The sequence below is a fragment of the Panthera tigris genome, chromosome A1, assembly GCF_018350195.1.
Source record: "Panthera tigris isolate Pti1 chromosome A1, P.tigris_Pti1_mat1.1, whole genome shotgun sequence".
Classification (NCBI taxonomy): Eukaryota; Metazoa; Chordata; class Mammalia; order Carnivora; family Felidae; genus Panthera; species Panthera tigris.
The window spans coordinates 126,741,795-126,764,233 of NC_056660.1; the positions used below are offsets into that span (position 1 = coordinate 126,741,795).

Consider the following 22,439-nt stretch of genomic DNA (forward strand, 5'->3'; position numbering starts at 1 on the left):
ATCAGACAACTAGAATCTTAAGCAGGATAAAAACAATGTAAATGTAAATGTAAAATTACGACCAGGGAAATGGATAATTTCATCCTTTTTTCCTAATGTGAAATTGGATACAGGTGCAAGAAGTATCTTCCGATGTTAATGTTATTTTTTTCCTTAAATAGTTCCTTACCTACCACCTTTTCATTTCTTCTGTACAGTTATACACCATCCCCTCTTAGGTTACCAGGCCTCAGCAAGGTCATAGAAATAAGCTACTTAATTCTGATATTAATCATGAGTAAAATTAAGACTTGATTTCAACTATAAATATCAATATCCTTTTGAAGGATTGGCTAGTCTTTATAGACATGAGAATTTAGACAACCGGAAAAAATTAAAATTAAAAATTAAATAATAAGTCTGCTAGGATGAACCTTTGCTGTCATTTATATTTGAAACAGTTGTTTATAATTTTCACTGCACATGTACTAGATGGTAGGAAAGGAAATAAAGTAATATTTTGAATATTTTGTCATTGGTAAACACTTATCTATCCATAAAAATATTACCAGGAACGGATTATTCAGTGGCAGAGAAATTCCATCCCGGGACAAACCCTTCTTCTACAAGTTGGAAACTAAACTTATATCCCTGGGAAAACCAGATTCTGAGATCTAAACTTTGCCACCATCAAACTGTGATCCAATAATTTCTAACATCCCTTAAATCTGAACAACATGCCCACCTCCTGCCAATAATGTAGATGTTATGCTCTGCAGGTCTAAATAAGGCATCTTACTTGCCTCTTGAGTATTTCTGGGATTTTGGTTCCAAGATTCCAGATGTTACAAGTGGCAAATTTGGGGTTTGTTGTCTGACACAGAAACTCAGCATTTCCTTTATAGGAGATAGCAACCATGAATCAAATTGAAACTCCCAAATCTAAAAGTGGAAAAATTTAAACATAACCCACATAGGCATTTGCTTACAATAAGTCACTATTTGACAGGTGGGGGGTTGGTGAGCTGAACTTGAGAGAAACAAAGAGTTACATTAGTGGAGTTGCATTGTGTTGAAATACGTTGCCTCAGGAAACCAGAGCAGGCAGAGATAGGGTCCAGGATAACGTATTTTGAAATGGTAGCTGGTCACAGACTTAAAGGTAGCACAAGTGAACTCAGGAGCAAGCAACCTCACTTCAGGTTCATTTATCAGCTACCTCTGACAGAAGTCCATTGTAAGAATTCTATTTTCAGGGTGATCCATTGCAAAAGAATGTGCCAAAAGGAAATTTAACAAGGGGACTTGCGCATTTCTGTAAACTAGTATTTATTCAGTATCGGCAACTGTGGTTTTTATTACATTAATGTATTATCAAAATCAACTATTGATTATGATTCCAAATGGAAATGCTGCAAAATAATGCTAGCATTTGCTTTGATCCACCTTCAAATAGTCATTCTAAACCTTACATGTGTCTACTTGATTTAGAGGTCAATTCTTCCCTGTTCTAAAATGGAGAACAATTATTCTACAAGTTGTAACACTAACAGAATGCTAACAGAAATGACAGTACCCATACTCTTAAGACTATTAGGAAAGCATTCTCTGTGTTTTAAGCTGCTACCAATGCATAATTTATTCATATATGTCTCAGTAGACAAACAAATAAAATGTAATTAAAGAGCTAATATTACTAACACATAGAATAAAATAGCTGACAAGACGCATGATAAAAATCAGAATGAAAGATAAATAAAACTGGATTGTGAATCCAAATACTGTACTATACACTTAAGGTTCTCATCTACATTAGAACATTTTAGAATTCTTTTTAGCAATTCAGACATAATTAAATCAAGCCCCTTTTAATCAAAAAAGCACTGAGGTCCTTGTAAATACTTGAACAAATGGGGTTGAAGGAAAGAAATCAAGGAGAAAAAAATGAGAGGGAAGGGAAATACATTCTATGTTTATTAAGTATCTACTAAATGACCCATAGAGTCCTAGGAGACTTTTCTAAGTAGTCAACAGGAAATATACCGAGAGTCAAATTATTTTAAAATTTGGAATTAACATATGCTAATCATTTGAAATAAAAAACTAAACACTATGTTTTAATATGTAAAAAAGTATTCTTGGGTTAATAATTGTCCAATTTTCTGTGCATAAAGTTTTTAAAAGTCAGAAAATTTTGTTCTTTTCAATATTGTATCCATGAGTGTAGACTGAGAAAAATAATAACAAACAAACAAACAAACAAACAAAAAACCTCTCTCCTGAGGTCTTAACTGGTAAGAGAAAGGACAGATTATGGAATTTCATTTTGAAAAATTTTTTTAACGTTTATTTATTTTTGAGACAGAGAGACAAAGAATGAATGGGGGAGGGTCAGAGAGAGGGAGACACAGAATCTGAAACAGGTTCCAGGCTCTGAGCTGTCTGCACAGAGCCCGACGCGGGGCTCGAACTCACGGACGGACCGCGAGATCATGACCTGAGCCAAAGTCGGCTGCTTAACCGACTGAGCCACCCAGGCGCCCCAGGAATTTCATTTTGAAAGCCACTTCCTCTGACAAGCCTTCCCTGCTTTCCCGGACCAAGGGAAGTCTCCATAGCACTCTGCACTTTCTTCTTATCACTGTCAGCACATTTGTAATTACTATTTATTTTAACATCTAGCTTTCCTGCTATACCTAACCATTGTAAGGTCTGCTTTCCCACTGAATGCCCTGTGCCTAGCAAATGACCAGAGAAAAAAAGTCCCAATAATGTTTGTTTAATGAATGAACAAACCAATAACATCAGGGCTTCTTGAAAATAAGATGCATCACCTGTATTATATTTTTTGTGTGTTCCCAAATAGGGGCGAAATATTTTGCTATGGTAGGAGTTATTTATTTTCTTTTTCCTTACATGTTCCCTCTGACAAAGCCATAATTGTAGCAAGAGATAAATAAATAAAATAATAAAACCAGAAAAAAAAAACATACTGTCACTGTTATGACCAAATGAATTACAGGTTTGTCCTCAGACTAGTTTTTTTTTCTTTTTTTGGCTTAGTTTTTGATGAGGCATCATTGGGAAAATATGCAGGGCAGTCCTGATACAGGGTATTAGAGGAACAGTCATGCCATCAGCTTGCCGTGTGACCTTGAGTACTGCTGCTTGACCTTGTTACGTTTCATGTCTCATCCAAAGGAAAGCTACTGTGAAGAGGTTTTGAGAGGAATGTAGGGTAATTTATGTGAAAGCTTCTTGAAAACAACCAGACTAGATTTTAAGCACCACTACTCATAATGTTAAGCTTTTGGTCTGCTAGAAAAATTATTTGTATACTGTTAGAAACACTTCCAGTTTTAAAAATTTTACAGTAAAATGGGTCACCTCATAAACATGGTAAGTAGGAATACCATTTTACCAGTTGCAAAAGGGGTATCAATCTTAAATTTTGATCACTAATTTTTTCTCCCATTTGAAATCTTCCTATGATAAGTATAAAAGGATAGAATATTTTACAAGTTAATCCTTCAACAGAATATTAAACTCTTACTTGCAGGATGAAAACCTTCTATTCGTTCTGCTGACTAGAAGTAAATAGAAAACATAAGGGGCAAGGAATTCTATTCAACTAGCTCATGGAATTTTTTCACAATTGTTCAAAAATCCTGGGCTTCCCCTAAATATAGGAACATTCCCATTTACTTTCTGAAAACTTGGGGGATCCTGCAGACAGGTTGTTTAACTGAAAAAGCATTTGCAACACTGATTCCAACCCATGCTGTTCTCATTGTTGACCACATACCAAATAAGGACAGAAATGGCCTCTTTTCAGCTCTTTAGAACTATGTTAACAAACAAGTAAAAGCAGTGATGGAATTACCAGGCTGAGAAACAAAATCCCTCCCTTGGGAGAAAGAAAAAGACCCCAAATACCAAGAATCTCTAAATAACAACAATCTCATGTGTTCAACTTTGGCACTGTGCATTTTTTCCATGACAGCGTTCAATATCTCGCTAAATCTGGATATCCATTTAGCGGAGCCAACATTCATAAACATTCCCATTCCTGGGTACTTACTGTCGCCCTTGTTACCCCCAGACTCCCTTCCTCATCCTGACACTCCTCATGTGTTGACTGAGTTTGTGAAGCAAAGGTTACCACAAGGTCAGAGTATACTTTTAGAATTCCATATTCTACTATGATGGTATCAACCACTAATTTGGTATTTATTCTATGATGAAGGCCTAGCATTCCTTTTATTATCTCCATAATACTGTATCTATGAGTTTAGTTGTATTTTTATTCTGTTTTACGACAGAAGAAAAGGAGGCTTAGAAGGTTGAAGTAACCTGCCCCTGTGATCATACAGTCACAGAAAGGCAGATCTGAGATTAAAATCGGGGTCTTCCCAATTATAAAACCTATGCTTTTAACCCAAAAAGGCCTAGAATATAACTCAGGGATGAAGGAATGAGGGGGATGGTCCCTTTCTTTGGAGAGGTAAGTCATGGAGGAAGTTTGGAATTTTCATAGAAAGAACAGGCATATGCACAATAGTTACATAATCTTATTTCATCTTTTTCTTTTTAACTTTTTTTTTTTTTGAAAGAGAGAAAGCAAGTGTTGGAGAGGTGCAGAGTGAGAGAGAGAAAATCTTAAGCAGGCTCAACACTCAGCACCGGGTCTGATGCAGGGCTCGATCCCACTACCCTGGGATCATGACCTGAACAGAAATCAAAAGTCAGATGCTCAACTGACTGAGCCACTCAAGTGCCCCTAATCTTAATTCATCTTAACCAACTTTCAGGCAGACATTATTGTTGCCATCTTATAAGACAAGAAACCTGAGGCTCACAGAGGTTAAGTAGCTCAGCTGATACCAGAAAACTAACTAAGGAGATGTGCATCTGAGTCAGTTTTGCTTATCTCAAATCTTGTCTCCATGGTAGCTGGCTTCCCCAAGCTCTTTAGATCCCTAATTCCAGAGCCTGGAGACTGAGGCTGAGGGCAGGGCTGCATGGGCTCAGCTGTGATAGCCAGAGAGTTACAGAGGGAGCGAGAGAGAGGAGGCCTGCCAGAGGATGGCGAGACTTGGGGAAAAGTGACAGTGTCAGAGGGTTCGAATGCACCACTTACCACTTCCGCGCTGCATTTTCCCTTTGCATATTTTACATCAATACACACAGAAACACTTTTCAGCCTGTCTAACCAATGGTTGCAATTCACTAAGGAGCTAAAATAGAAATCTGGGTATTTCAGTAACAGTGAAAGAAACAATGTGTATTTATGTTATTAGTTTTTTATTTTGTAACAGGAGGCACAAAACTTAAGGTACCATTTTCTAGCCATACCTCAAAAACACCTAAGGAATCTATAACAGACATTTATACAATTATGGCATTAATAAGAAAATAGGACACATCCTGGCCCTTGTTTCCACTGTTATCATTAATTTTAGTTCTACTGGTTCAGTGGAGTTTAATGACTTTCCCGTTTGGTAAGTGGTAAATGATGAGCCTTGAGTGAAACTCTGGCTTACCTCTAAATTTTGGAAAACAAGCCATTTTTATGTGTATATATATATATATATATATACATATACATATATATATATATATATATATATATAATTTTGAGAGAGAGAGAGAAACAGAAAGCATGTGGGGGAGGGGCAGAGAGACAGGGAGACACAGGATACTAAGCAGGCTCCACGCTTTGAGCTGTCAGCCCAGAGCCCACTGCAGGTCTTGAACTCGAATTCATCAACCATGAAATCATGACCTGAGCCAAAGTGGACACTCAACCGACTGAGCCACCCAGGTGCCCCATGCCATTTCTAAATTAGTGACTTCTGTTAAATTCACTGCCTTTAAAATGTAGAGGTCAAGTGGAGAAGGAACAGCTGTGTTTCATTGGTTAGGTGATATCATCTAAAGTCATCTATTTATAGCAAATTCTGATTCAAATTTTGATTTAAATTGTATCTGTAATAGTTTGATATATAGGTTATACCTAACTCTTAAGGGAATGAATTTACCTATGACACTAAAATAAGTTGCAGTCAAAGAAACAAAATCATAGCTGCGGGTTTTTAAGCAGTATTGAATATTAGATAACAAAATGTTTGGGGAAGTAAGTATTTTTCTTGATATTCTAAGTGACCTTAACTAAACCACAAAGTCCTAAAAGATATGGCCTAGTAAACTAGTTTCCATACGAAATTTCGTTCAACAGCTAACTCTCCCTGCCTCCCTCCCTCCCTCCCTTCCTTCCTTCCTTCCCTCACTTCCAACTTTCCTCCTTTTTCCCTTCTTTCCTCCCATCCAGTCAGAAATACATATTTGGCATCTATTATGTGCCAAGCACTATGCTATATACATGCTAACAATCAATGGCGAAGATAATTATGCCCAAACAGACCTCAGAATTGAATGAACCAAAACCGAAACTTCAGGCTGATGGGAAATTGGACTGGGTTGACATTTTTTACAAGTATCAAGGAAGTAGGAAGAGAAAGGATATAAAATATTTATAGAATTGGAAAATGGCTTGAGGTCTTGTTTATGAAAAAAAAATGAGTATAACTAAAGAGATGGTAATTTTTCAGATGATCAACATTAAAAACACATCAAATGAGATATTTTAGGTAAAACACTTTTCACAGCAGCTGGCCCAGGGGAAACACTTCTCCAACAGTCAATTCATAGAACTATACGAAGCTGGGAGGCTTGCAGGAGAGACACATCTATAACGAAGTTCTTGTTTCATGAGTAGTGCCAAGCATGGGTCTAAATCAGTGCAAGGTGGTTGGGCATAGAAAAGAAAATGGGACCTGGTCCCTCTTGAGAGAGATTTGCAACTGGGAAAAATCTCACCTCATAAAAATGTCATCTCTGTAACCTATGGTGGTTAATGTTTTCTCAATAAACTGTATCAGTAGTGCTCACAACATTAAAGCTGACAAACTGTGCCCTGGCATCTTTTACAAAGAGAAAAATAAGCATGCCATAAATAGGGCAATCAGCCTTGCAGTAGTCCAGAATGAGCTGAATTACAGATGTTTAAGACACAAACTTGATTGGGCATATAAAACTTGTTTCAGAAAAAAAAATGTAGACCATGGTTCTTGCCATATCAAAATGAGATTTTTTTTTCCAAAAGAGTAATATGAAAATTCTCAAAAATACATAAATGTTTGAAGAATTTTACAGTGGATACCAGGGTACCTACCACTTAGATTATGCTGGTAACATTTAAGAGACTGTTTCTTAACAGGAGATTATCACACTGGACTTGAACAATGAGAACTGTTCTATTATAATACTATTCATCTGAATAATATTCATAGATTGTATATTATGTTATACCTAAGATACAAGTCTCTATGCTTTAACATCCAATCTGCTTTAAAGGCTGGACTTTGTACAGGCAGAGAGTGTGGGTTGTTTCTTTCTTTTTTTTTTTTTTTCTATGTAATATAAAGAACATAGTAAATGTGAATCCCTATATCTCATTAGCAAAAATAAGTTATGGTAAAACGTAAACATTAAAGATACAATGAAAGATTACGAATTATGCAAATCAATATCCTTTAAGTGATAAAATGGTTAACCATGAGGTTTTTTTTTTCCAGTTTAGTTCTAGGTAATATGCTTTCAGAATTTTTTTATACACGGTAATTTTTAGTAAATTATGAGTTCAGTCAGGTGGTTAGGAATGGGATGATCAGGAATATTCCAGAGTTATCAATATTATACAAAATATCCTATAAAATCTATAAATCTGGTGTTTCAATAAGTGCAAATTTTCCAGTTTTTCTATGGGTTTAATTTTTTATTTCCTTTTGTTATATTTTTAATGAATTTTATATAAATGTTCAGTCTAGCTTGTTATTGACAAGAAAGAGACTCTATTACAGTAATAAATGAAATAGAAAATCCCAACATCACTTAATATGTTTTTCACCTACTATTTCTGGTGTGCCTACAGAAAAGTCAGCTTGCTACCTTCTCAACAATTTGACATGTAGGTCAAGGTCAAACAACACCACAAGACTGACAGAGGAAACCTAATTTTAGTCTCCATGATACTGAAGAACTTAATACAAATAAGTACTGAATACTCTCGGCTCATGTTTAGAGTTGATACTTGAAAAGGAATCCAGTCAAAGAGCAAGTGATGCAGAGTCATGTCCAGAGTCAGGGTGTTCACGTGCTCCGAGGACTGTGGAGCATCTCAGATTCAGATAATCAACTTTTCAGGTACATTTAAGGATGTGTATTTTCCACTCTAATACAACCTCATTCCAGCAGTTCAGTGAGAATAGCAAATATAGCTATAAAAAGTATGCAGTGGCTTTTTCAAGATGTTGGTATTAATACTTTGTTGAGGAGTGCAGTATGAAAGCAGTATGCGTATGTAATGGGATGTTATTCAGCCATGGGAAAGAAGGAAATCCCAGCATTTGGAGCAACATGGCTGGGCCTTGTGGATTATTACGTGAAGTAGTCAGAGAAAGACAAATACTGTATAATATCATTTACATGTGGAATCTGAACAAGTCAACTCATAAAAAAGAGTAAAATGGGGCTTATCAGATGGGGTGGAGGGTGGTGTGGTTGAAGGGTACAAACTTGCAAATATTAAATAAATCCTGGAGATTCAATGCACAGCATAGTGATTATAGATAACAATACTGTATTATGAGCATCAAACTAGCTAATTAACTGGATCTTAATTACTCCCAACAAAAAAAAGAACTGATAATTATGTGAAGGAATAGAAATTTTAGCTAAGGCTACAATGCAATCATACTGCAACATAAATGTATCAAATCAACATCTTGGCCACCTTAAATTTGCACAATGTTATATATCAACTGTATTTCAATAAAAAAGAAGTGAATTTTGAAATTGCTAATACTAAATACAATCTAATTACTCATGAAAAGCATTTTACAATTAAATCTAATTAGTTAAAATATACACCAAAATGTTTTCAGTGTTATGTCTGGATATTGGGATCATAGACATTTTTAAACTTTCTTTTCTGTAGTGTTAAAATTTTTTACAACAAATAGAAATTACTTTATAAAAACATTTTTAATGTTTATTATTTTTGAGAGACAGAGAGAGAGAGCAGGCAGGGAAGGGGCAAAGAGAGAGGGAGGCACACAATTGGAAGCAGGCTCCAGGCTCTGAGCTGTCAGCACAGAGCCCAATGTGGGGCTTGAACTCACAGACCGCGAGATCATGACCTGAGCTGTAGTCGGCCGCCCAACCGACTGAGCAACTAGGCGCCCCAGAAATTACGTTTATAATAAAACTAAAGATAGGCTACTAAAAACTCAGATAGCCAAATTTCTTTTTTCCCACCAGGACTTCTAAGTTTTTAGTTTGATGAGATTTCAACCAAAGGTCCATGAATAAAAACTTTTGAATTTATGTTAGTTTAAGTAGGTCTTATAGTTTACACGTTGCTGAGCTGTTAAAGAGTCACAGAGAGAAGTGCTGGAAAGCCAGATAAGCACGCACATCATTTAACACCTATGATGATATGATTTAAAATCAAATTAGATGCAGCTTGATGCGGTCTGCAGACATTTCACTAGAGAGGACAGAACGGTATGCCCCCTAGAGGTGGAAGAGCCAGGGCCAGAAAAAAGCAAAAAGAAAAATGCCGAAAGCTTTATAGATTCAAAGAGGAGCGCTTCACGCCAGCCTGTGAGAACATTCTCTTCTATGAAAACAGCTAGATGTTTGCAGAGTGTCCCCTTCTACACAGAGGTTCTCATCACTCTGCCTTCACCCAAAGAAAGAGCCAGGAGCTCCAGCTAGCCATGAAGGCTTTTGCTTATTATCCTTCACCACCTGATGAGTGACTTCCAAACCTTTCAGAGGGTGCACAGGTGACATGCAGCCTTGGTATCCTACATCTCTGTTATTAAAGGTGTACATAAATATTCTACACGGTTGTGTGTTTTTTTTCATGTTTATTTATTTGTGAGACAGACAGAGAGAGAGAGAGAGAGAGAGAGAGAGAGAGAGAGAGAGAACAGGCAGGGGAGAGGCAGAGAGAGAGGGAGCCAGAGGATCTGAAGCAGGCTCTAACAGCAGAGAGCCTGATGTGAGTCTTGAACTCACGAACTGTGAGATTATGACCTGAATGGAAGTCATGTGCTTAAATGACTGAGACACCCAGCTGCCACATCATTGTATTTTTTTTTTTTAATTTTTTTTTCAACGTTTATTTATTTTTGGGACAGAGAGAGACAGAGCATGAACGGGGGAGGGACAGAGAGAGAGGGAGACACAGAATCGGAAACAGGCTCCAGGCTCTGAGCCATCAGCCCAGAGCCTGACGCGGGGCTCGAACTCACGGACCGTGAGATCGTGACCTGGCTGAAGTCGGACGCTTAACCGACTGAGCCACCCAGGCGCCCCATCATTGTATTTTTTAATGGACAATGCTTTAAAAAGAAATTCTTAAAATAAGAAATTGGCATTATTTGTCCCCATTATTTCAGAAACTTGTTCTTTTTCCATTTCTCCATTTGACCAAAGAAAACAAGTACTGAAAATTGGAGAATAGATTCAAAAGCAAATGTTGCCTATTTATCTTAAAAATATAGAACTATTTATTTATGAAATGTTAGTATGATTATGAGTACCGTATGGAAATGTATTAGTCTCCTGAGACTTCACGTGAGTCACTAATAAGAATACTGCCATTTTAGTAATGTGAAAATGGGGGTATTTTTAGGTGTTTGAGTTAACTCTTTAGTTAGGCTAAAAAATCTTATGCACATAAATGATCCCACTGATTTAAAATTATTGAATAACTGCTCAGCAAGAAGAACCAAATTCTGGATATTTCTTGCAAAGGAGAAATTACTGTGAAATGGGATACAATGTACGCAAGAAGACTTGTGCCTTTATCTCATCAAAACATGAGAGAGGGCACCTGGGGGGCTTAGTCTGTTAAGCATCTGACTCTTGGGTTTGTCTCAGGTCATGATCTCAAGTTTCATGAGATGGGGCTCTGTGTTGGGTTCTGTACTGACAGAGCAGAGCCTACTTGTGATTCTCTTTCCCTCTCTCTCAGAATAAATAAACAAACATTAAAAAAAATGAGAGAAAATTATTTGTTTTCACCTTCCCTTAAACAATTGCTTGGAAATGAGTACAGTCTTGACGTTGCCTACTGCTGGCTGCACTATGTCACACAACTCATGCTTCCGAACTCTGAGCCAAGGTAGTGAAAAAGTATGAGTGAGCACAAACTACAATTAAAAAGCAATGACAACAACCAAAAGATCGCATGGGCTAGCCCTTCATAATCTCCACCAGTTCTTCGAAAACCACCTAAAATAAGCATTTGGGGAAGGAAAAACAATGTGCTTCCTGCATAAATGCACATTCAAGAGAAGTCCTCAAGATCCCCTTAGTTGTAATCAATTTGTCATCAAGTACTATTCAAACTACCACCATCTAGAAATCCTGCTGTAGCTTCTGCTAAAAGTTCAGACTCTTCATTGATCACCATCAGTGTGTCCACGTGGAAAGGAGAACATGAGGCACAGAAGAAAGAATAAGTATGTATAGGAGACTACCCATATTCAGATCTTGGGCAAACGGCTTTCAAATAGTTTTGTAAAAGACTAATCCTTCCATTAGTTATATCCACCTCCTTCTTGGATTTCTAATAGTCTTCAGGTGAAATCCCCCCAGGCAGACCCTACAAGGTCTTGGCATGGGTGTTTAATTTGGAGAGAAGGCGCGGAAATAAATATATGCACTTAGGGCAGCAGGAAGAGAGTAAAGTCAAGAAAGTGTGCATTAATAAGCTGTGAGTAAATGGAGCTCAATCTTCTTGGGGACCTTCTAAGGGGTACGGAAATGCTTTGGCATCGTCCCCCTGGAGAGTGTGGAACCGCTGTATAAGTAGTCCCTCAATGTATGTAAGTTACCCCTAGTTCCTCAATGTATGTAGGTTACCCCTGGGAGTAGTCACAAGCTCTTCTAGGTGGCCCACACACAATCTAGTAAGCTCCTTTGTACTGGAGAACGTGTACAGGTGTCTCAGATGAGAAGTTGACTTGGCATATAGAAATCGCCCATCACACATACAGGTGAACTCTGAGGTGAGTCAATAAGAAATGGGGTGGGGCTTGAAGCCCCTGTCACAAATAGGACTCTTACACCTAGGATGCCCAAACTGAATTTTTGGTTCATGTCTCCATCATGCCATCACTAAATCTACTCTTCCCTGCCTTTCCCCAACTCAGCAAATTAAAACACAGGTTTCTAATTTTTTTCAGGCAAAAATCCTTGAATCATCTTTGGCTCATTTACTTTTCTCTTACCCCCTGTGGAATTCCAACACCAAATGCCGTCAGCTTTATTTTCAAATTATACTCAGAATCTGGTCACTTCTTACCAGTTCCACCACCACCAGCCTCGTCCAGGTCACCACTGTCTCTTGCCCAAACTACTGCAGTGGCTTCTTAACCATCTTCCCTGCCCCTGCCCTTGCTCCAAGTGTGTTCTTCACAGAATACCAGACCACGCAGAGCGACACTTTGGAAAGGTATGTCATTTCTCTCCTCAAAACCCTCTACTGGTTCCTCACTTCACTTGGGATAAAATCCCAACTCTTTACCATGACTTACAAAAGCCCTTTCCTATCTCATTCCTATTTCTCTGACCTCTTTTCCTTCTCCTCTCTCATCTTGTTTACTTGATTCCATCCACACAGGTCTTGTCTGCTTGCTTGCTTCTTTCTTTCCCTTTCTTTCTTTCTTTCTTTCTTTCTTTCTTTCTTTCTTTCTTCCCTCCCTTCCCCTCCCCTCCCCTCCCTTCCCCTCCCCTCCCCTCCCTTCCCTTCCCCCCCTCCCCCCTTTCCCCTCCCCTCCCCTCCCCTTCCCTTCCCCTCCCCTCCCCTCCCCTCCCCTTCCCTTCCCTCCATACTGGTCTTTTACCTAATCCTTGAACACAATGAATCTGCTCCTACCCCAGGGCCTTTCCCCTTGCTGTTTCTGTTCCTGAAATGCTCTTCCTTCAGATATCTGTATCATTCTTTCATTTTGTTAAGGTCCAAATATCAGTTTAATAGAAAGAGCTATTTATTCTGACTGTTCAATCTAAAATAACATCACCATCACTCTATTTCTTTACTCTGCATGATTTTTCCTCATAGAACTTATCATCACATAGTTATTTTGTATATGTTTGTATATTTTGCATTGTTTTTCTCCCTCCCCCTCCCAAAAAAAAGCTCCACAAAAAGAAAAAGAAATTAAGAGACTCTGCTATTTTCACTGCTGTGTACCAGCAACTGGAGTAGGGACTACTAGTGGTAGGGGTCCAATATAGATTTGCTAAGTGATTGAATTCTCTGATTTGACCGCGATAGGAGATATATATTGACATGTAATAATCAAACACTTATAACACGGTGACTGGCATTGTCTGATAACAAGTATAAGCAGCTGCTGCTCTTTAGAAGCATAATATATCCAGGCATGAGGATGGAAGACATATCCTGTGCATGGTGAAATTATTGGCATTCTGAGGGCAGGTTATTATACGCAGTGATAACTAGGAAAATGTAAGAAAGAAAGGCTGAGACTGGAGTGTGCAAAACTTCGAATGTTATGTCAGGAGTGGAGAATTTGTTCCACTTAGAAGTGAAACATCATCAACAGTTTCTCAGAAAGGGAGTAAATAATTAAAGAAGAATTTTCAAACAATTAATATTTGATTCTACTCCACAAGGATTTGAGAAGGAAAGACTAAAGCCAGGAAGATAGTGTCATAAATTTGTCCCTCTCAAATCTCCTTTCTCTCAATACCCAAGACATTGGCATCTGTAACAGCCATAGTTGAAAAAAAACAGCTTCATAGTGGTATAACAGTTACACAAAATATGCATGGATTTAATGCATACAGTTTGATGAGTTTGGACAAATACCCACATCCAAGAAACTATCACCACAATCATGGTAATAGACATATCCATCACCTCCACAATTTTCCTTGGGTCTGTTTGGTGTTGGATGTGTGATGGATGTGGTGGGTAGTAACACATAACATGAACCCTACCATCTTAAATTTTCAAGTGTGCCAACACAGTGTTGTTAACTATAGGCACAATATTGTACAGCAGATTGCTAGAACATACTCATCGTTTGAACATAGTTTTTAGACTACTGTATCATTTCATACTTTTCATTTTCATTTAGGAAGCTTTTTGTCCTTATTGGTAATGTTAACTAACATACTTTAGCTGAAAAAAAAAAAAGGTCTGTCCACAGTTTCCCTGGATTTTAACATGAACCTACTACAGGTGTGAAAAAAGCTCAGATCCATTCTCCTTCAGGTTATCTGAGAACTAATAAATAAGGTAGTGAAAAAAGATAAGATTGGACGAGGACATGAATGTGCTATGGGCTGTCTGGTGAGATATGGATATGAGCAAATGGAAATAAATATGTCATAGGTGTCTATGGTAAATGGAAAGTAATCTTTACTTCTCTAATTTGTTTCTTATTTAGGGCATAATGCATATTGTCATCTCCCTTTCTCTCTGAGGGAGTGCCATGAATAAAATGAGAGCAATATGCTCAATGTTCTGCTGGGCTGTGAACTTCTGGGGCCATGTAACCCTGGGACTGCCCAGCACAGTAGGAGCTAGGTAAACATATGCTACACGAATCCCTCCAACTCTTTAGAAGACAGATTCCAGAGGAATTTCATTATCTGGCTCTAAATTCTGCTATTCTTCTAAGGGATATGTAATTCCGCTTTGTTCCATAAAGGATTAAAAGTTTCGCTATTCCCTTTAGTAATTAGTTTAGATAAGCCATATCTCATATATCTACCCAATAGACAATAGCTAATGCTCAAATATTTATAGATTTATTTGCACCTGGCTATGTCTGAGAACATTTCATATATAAAAACCAGTAACTATCACTTGAGGATAATAAGCTAGCAAACTTCAGACTATCTGAATATCTTTGTGAACAATCCCAAATGGCTGATTCTGTCAGCTTATGATATTTTTTAAAAAAATGTTTATTTATTTTGAGAGAGAGAGCATGCACGTGCATGCTCAGGAGAGGGGCAGAGAGAAAGAGGGAGAGAGAATCCTAAGCAGGCTCCATATTCAGCACAGAGCTCCCCCTGCACCACCCAATGGGGCTCGATCTCACCACACTGAGATCATGACCTAAGCCAAAATCAAGAGTTGAACACTCAACTGACTGAGCCACCCAGGCGCCCCATGTCAGTTTATGTTAAAAGCCATTTGGTTCAAAATTAAAAAATAAAGAGAAAATTGTATCTACAGAGAAAATTAAAGCATAAGGTCTGTTTGAAGGAATTAGCTAGTCTCAATTCCATCTCGTCACTCAGTTCTCAATCTCCTAGGCACCAGGGATTAAAAGCTCTGATGGAAATGTTAAAAAATACATAGTGAATTAAGAAAAAAAAAAGTATTCTATGTAGCTCAAACTTTGTGACTTTGCTTATGCCATGTTCACTCTTTCAGATGTCTTTTTACAAAATAAAAAAGGAAGAAACTACATTTTTAGCACATCGTTCCTGCTACTAAAAGAGTCACAAGGAAAAGCTGAATTGAAACTAGTGACAAGCTTTTGCTTTGTCACATGATTGTGGCATTTTCTGTCCATATTATTTATGGGACTTCTTGTAATATTTTATGTAAAGCCACCCTATGGAATTTTGTGCTCAGAATGCAGTCCAATTTGGCATCGCAAGTCTCCTGTTTCTATCTCCAGCCCTCTCCACGCACATTCCCTGAGGTCCACTTTTAAGGAAAGTCAGGGCAGAAAGCAGATATTGAAGGAAGAACAGGGTGAGAGGGACGTGCAAGTGTGCGCATGCGCATATGTGTTTTGCACGTGGCCTGCTTTACCATAGTCCAGGGAGCTTCTGGGGAAGTTCTGTGCTAAATCTCAGCACCATAGGCCTTGGCAGCAGGCTCTTGCTTCCCTGGTCTTTTTTGTGGCCTCATTCCCCTTTAGTGTCCGGGTACCTCAGCCCTAACAGAAGGGAGACAAATTAGCTTATCCCATAGAGTTGAAAAGGTGACTCTAATGATGTGCCTGCCTAACAATCAATAAATCATTTAAATGCATTTTCTGATGCATAAAATAATATACTTTTCTTATAATTGGCTTTTATCAGCACTGACCTAGGAATCAGACAGAAAAAAGTGCTCTGAGATGCTGAAATCATTTGCAGCTTGAATAATATTTTTATGATTATATAAAATGGTGAATGCTTATTATAGAATGTTTGGAAAATGAAGAAGAGCAAAAGAAGTAAAGAAAAATCATCTACACCCAGAGGTAGTTGCTGTAAATCTCCTGGCTCATTTTCTTCCTTATTTTTATGTGTACATACATAAATTTATGCATCTAAATTTAAAATTTGATTGAGATTTTAGTGTATATGATTTTGGATTCTGCTTTGCATTTCATGTTATATATAAACAATTTCCCATATCATTTAAAATTATTTGAAAATCTTTTGAATGGTTGATAATATTCTACTGGCTGACACTAACATCAAAATTTATTTAAACATTACCTTATCAGGAAGACTTATAGTATGTTCAGGTTTTTAATAATAGAAGTATTTCTGTGGCAATAATACCAGTTGTTAATCTTTAAAATATCTCAAATTATTTCTCTAATCCGAATACGTATAAGTAGAATTACTAGATGAACAGGTATGAACATTTTTGGGGCTTGAAGTCCTAATGGTTTTAAAGAAAAAAAATGTTCATTTATTTTTGAGACAGAGAGAGAGAGAATGGGGGAGGGGCAGAAAGAGAAGGAGACAGAATCTGAAGCAGGCTCTAAGCTCTGAGCCATCAGCACAGAGCCCAATGCAGCACTGGAAATCAGCTGTGAGATTATGACCTAGTCGAAGTTGGACACTTAACCAACTGAGCCACCCAGGTGCCCCCGATGTCCTAAGGGTTTTGAATCACTTTTATGAAATAAAACCCTCAAAGTAGTATAAAAATCAAAGTAACAAACTAAACTATACTTGCATGTATTATTTTATTATGACTATTTAAGATTAGAAAGATAAGAAAATAGAAAATAATTTTGTTTTACTGCAAAGAGGTCCCACATCACATGAAAACTAGAACCTACAGCAATTTAACAAATGAGTCTTCTCTTACAAAATGGGGGGAAAATCTACTATATAAATCTAAGCTTGGCCACATTGTATGAAAAGGTCAAAAGCAAGCTTTAAAAAAAAAGACATATGGCTATTATTACAGCACACAGAGTGGTCAACCACTTCAAGTTCTTGTGGCCAGTGAGGTCACTGGAGCTACAGGCCGACATTTCTGACAAATTATGCACACTGAGGTCACACTGCTCTATTGAGGCAGCTTTTCATAATTGTAGAGTTGTGTTTACAAAAATATCCTTACTTAAAAATAACCTTTTGTGCCCTCTAGTGTTTAAATTCACCAAATCTTTCCAGACATATATTTATTTTCTCTAAAGTATTGTTGAACACCATTTCATTCCTATTTATACTAAGGGTTTACCTATATATTAGAAGGTGACCAAAATACATATGTTTCCAAAAATTTTTAAGATTGCTTAAAATTTTACATTTCAAAGGAAGTTAGAGCAAGGGACTGGAAACCTCCCCAGGGCAAATCCCACCCACCTCTCTTTTTGTAAATAAGGTTTTATTGGTACACACCATGCTAATTCACTATGTATTTGTCTGTGGGTCCCTGCCTTTCCTCTACAATGGCAGGGTTGAATAGTTACTACAAAGATGTTGGGTCCTACAAAGTCTAAAATATTTACTATCTTGCCCTTCACAGAAAAAGTTTGCTGGCCAATGGGCTACAGAATTTCCGTGATACTTAGATTTTTAGAGAAAGAGAGAAAAAAAATACATGTATTTTCCCAAAGATGTCATGGCATTTTATAACGTCCTTTAATTCTACTTTTTTCCATCCAGCAGTGAAATATTAGTTAAAAAAAAGAGCTGCAGGCTTCGTGGTTCAAGTACCAAATTTATATTTTCTCAGTGAAAACATTTGCAGTCCTTCCTTTTTTATAAGATGTACTCAGGGTGATAATATTGACTCCATCATGACTTTGACATTGATACGTTATATTGGTGAAAATATAGTAAGATCAAAGTCTTTACCCATCCAGACCAGGGGTGCAAGAACATTTTTTACCTTCTGAGCTACATCACATCTTTCTGATTAGGCAGAACTTAGACTAGGAATAGAATTAGTGTTCCTATCTCTGTTTATTTGTATACATTTAACAGTAAAGCTTGCAATAACTTCTAAAGCACATACAGTCTGTTTCAAAAGAAAACCACAGGCCCCAAATGGTGTCACTTAGGTAGAGTCCTCAAACCAGAGGTTCATACATAATCTAATTGTAGTTTCAACCTGCACTAGAATTGTAGTCTTAACCAGTCAGTCAGGAAAATTCTGATGGGGACCAAGGAGCCCTGAATGTGGGGCCTCTCCCTCTCCAGAAGGAAGATGAGGTAAACTGTAGGATAAAACCCTCTGCTCTTCTCCCTAAGGAAAAGTGACCACCTCTGAAGCAATCCTTTTCTTTTGTTAATACTTGTTTTTGCTTCATCATTGCTCTATGAAAGCCTTCCATTTTGTACAACTTCTTAGAGATCCTCTCTACTTTTAGGTGGACTGCTGTCCAATTCAATTGTTAAAGTAATTAGATCTTCAAATTTACTCAGTTGAATTTCATTTTTTAACAAATCTGTCTTTAATAAAGTAAACATACCATTTATAATTAACATAGGTTTACTTCAGTGATGTACTTAATTCAAATCTCGCACAGTCACATCTTTCACATATGAACAAAAGCACAATGCACACCAATAATGCTACAGTCCCATGTAGGCAAAATAACAGGCTGCTTCCCTTCCCCAGTACAAATCCCAAATCTTTTTAAGTGTCTGAAATTTTATCTTCTCTTTTGTGTATCTAGAAGGTCTAAAGAAATTTCTGTCCTCTTTTCTGCAATGGTTAATATATATATATTTTCTTTCTTCTTTTTCCCCTTTTCACATGGTTTCCAGGAAGTGGATCTTTTTTATGGCTTTCTAACTTAAGATTTGACTTTGGTTCAAAATGGCACAGCCGTTCTTTTTTCAAAGATACATATCAGCCATACCCTGGTCAGAAATTTGGCATGATAATAGAAGAAAACACAAAACCAAGGGCTTAGAAGAGTGAATGAAAATAGTCTGCATGTACAGGCATCTCATTCCTGGGCACATATTCACGGTGTTTGTACACTATATGCCTGGAGCTGAAGGTTACTGCCCTTCTCAGCTTTATAGACTCTCACTGCATGAATATTCTTCCCTCTTCTTATATTTCCCTTACCCCCAATACGATCCACCTCCTTTTATCCAGCACAGAAGCCCAAATAAATACCCTGCACGGACTTACTTTATGGAATCACATACTTAAAAATGCCTGACTCAAATACCTTAAACCCACAATGACACCTTCAGAAATGTTCAAGAGCAACAATAGCAACAGTAACAAAAAAATGCATGATGAAACACACCATCTCTTATGCACCACGTTAAAAGCAATTAAAATAAAACTTAAAAAGTGACATCATACCTTTATTCCATAAGCAAAATAAATTATTTCCAAACTTACCTGTAAAAGAAAAGAAAAAAAAACAATGAATTTCAAATCAGAGTGCATTTTAATTCCATTTACTCTAGTAAGTTAGGCAAAATTATCATCATAAGTATAGTTAATTATTACTGTGAATCATTCTCTGTAAATAATGCTTTCTAGTTCTTGTAGTTACCAACAGGGCTGGCAGCGACATTCTCTACAGACCAAATGTCACTATAAATAGAAACTCTTTCCATATGTAGTGTGAATCTGGCAGGTCAGTTTATAAATTTTTTTTTAATGTTTATTTATTTCTGAGACAGAGAGAGATAGAGCATGAGTGGGGGAGGGGCAGAGAGGGCGGGAGACACAGAATCAGAAGCAGGCTCCAGGCTCTGAGCTGTCAGCACAGAACACGACACAGGGCTCCAACTCACAGACTGCGAGATCATGACCTGAGCTGAAATCAGACACTCAACCAAATGAGCCACCCAGGCGCCCCTGGCAGGTCAGTTTTTAGACCAAAAATTCAATTCCCTGGACCTAGGAAATCTGTGTGTTACAAGATCGATTTGGGGAGTCAGATGAAGACAGTAGGGAAGATTGTTTCAGTTAGTCAGACCAACCTGAAGTTAAATCCCAGTTCTCCTACAGCCTGATAACTCATCATTTTATACCCCTTGAACCTCAATGGTCTCATCTGTAAAGTGTGAACATTGTATTTCACTAATTGGAGTATTCTGTGTATTAAATGAAGTCATATTGTAGAATCTCAATAAATAATGTCTTTTTGCTATACTCAAAGCTTCATTTTATGGCAATACTTTGCAGAAAGATAATGTTTAGTGCAATATATAAAGCATGAAAGACCTTTAAGCAATTCACAATGGACAGAAAATATAAACAAATTCTACATTTTCCTGTCTTCCTCATGATGTTGCCAAGTTGGTTTATATGAAATATTGGCCATCTGCTAAGTGGTGAGCAATTTTTCTTCCATTGCAAGTTCAAGTATTTCACTAAAGTTCAAGCAAAGAACCGAGGGTATAGCACTTTGTAGCATGGTCTCTGTGTCTCATATATACACACTATGCTCCCTATTACTGTTGCCTGGGCTTTCTCACTGCAGTTTCACCAGCCTACACTCCATTCCTGATGAGAGCATGGATGCTCTAGCCTCAGGAACTTTGTATTTGCTGCTCCCTCTGCCCAGGAATCCATTGTGCACACCCATGGCCCTCTTCAACTCTTGCCTCAAAGGGCCTTTTCTCAGTGAGCCTCACCTAATTTCACATTTGAAATTCTAACCAGACCCTCAGCCTCTGCTTTTAACTCCCCTTCATTGGCACAGTCTTTTCCCAGCACTTCTAACCTGACACATTATATAACATAATGCCACGTCTTATGTTTATTGAGTCTCCCTGACCCTAATACTTTATGTAAGCTACCTAAAAACAAAGATTTCTGTCTGTATTGCTTGCTGCTGAATACTCAGGATCTAAAATAATGCCTGGTAAACAGAAGGTATTAAATTTTTGTTTGTTTGTTTAAGAAATAAATATTGGATACATAAAGCGGCCTAATATAAAAATGTAAATTATACCTATGTAAGAGAAGTATTTTTATTTATCTATTTATTTATAGATATTTAATTTTTATTGATAGAATATGGGATACAGATATTGGCATATTATATAAATGAATATTTAAACTTTTAGCTAGAAGTAATCATTTTATTTTTATTTAATTCTGATGACAGGAATTGTGATAGTCATTTGAACTATTGACTAGTATTTCTAGCTCTCCATCTACAAATCACATGTAGGAGCACCTAATAAACCTCTTGTGGTTGAATGGGGCCATCTGACTAGTCCTGACCAATATCATAAAGTCATAAGTGGCCAAGAACTGAATTGCTGGTGTGAGATCCTCCACCCCTTCCTTCCCCTCTCTCTGCCAGAGAGACTAGCAAAGTCCAGGATGGTAACTCTTGATCAGCCTCCATACTGCAGTGAGGCAGCTACATGTAGCGTGGGGGGAAAAAAAGGTAACCTTTGTTGTCACAACATTTCGAAGGTTGCTTTTTAAGACAGCTTGACTCAATCAATCATGACAAAGAGAAATTATGCACATATAATTAAAAAGTTACATTCAAAGTCTTATTTAAAAAAAACAACTTATTTTCTGTAGTTATTCTGAATGCCCTTTAACCAAATCATTTTGTTTCTGCTGGTATTTAACTCTATATTTCTAAGTGATGTTTACATTGTTTTTTTCTTGATTTTGAAATTTTTAGCTATTATCCATTCATTTCTTGTGTAATCAAGAAAGATTTAATTCTCTTATACTGCTCCCCCTTTCTTTTTTCACCTAGTTACATCACACTTTTTAGTTAAATTTATAATACTGCTTGCATATATTTACTGTATAAATTTTATTTACTGCATGTGCATATGATAATATGTCCTTTATGCTATAACTTTTGTTTTACTTTGAGTTAATAATTGCCTTGTTTTTTTTTCCTATGAAAAATTTTCATTGTTTTAAACATTTTTTTTTCCCCAAACAGTAGCTCATGTTTGCCATAGGGTCAGCTGAGGCTTCTACTGAGGCTTTAATCATCTTCCTTCCCTCTCCTAAAAGTGTCAATCCTGAGAACACTTTTCCATGAACATCTGTACCCAATCTCAGAGCTGGCTTCCCAGAGAAGCCACCTCTGACCATAACAGAGGTGTTCCTCTCATCCCTTGTTTCAGCCCCACAT

The 22,439-nt window shown here is 37.3% G+C and overlaps 1 protein-coding gene across 3 annotated transcripts in view; it reads right to left on the reverse strand.

The window, feature by feature from the left end:
- Positions 1–22,439, reverse strand: part of PDE4D (phosphodiesterase 4D) — a 1,404,509-nt gene that overhangs the window by 348,800 nt on the left and 1,033,270 nt on the right. Inside the window, exon 1 of one of the 3 annotated variants that reach the window (XM_042987263.1) lies at positions 4,061–4,106. The exons of the other annotated variants lie outside the window; for them this stretch is intronic. The gene's annotated coding sequence lies outside the window, so the exon portion shown is untranslated. Of the gene's footprint in view, positions 1–4,060; positions 4,107–22,439 lie in introns of those variants that run through there. 3 annotated transcript variants of the gene reach the window in all.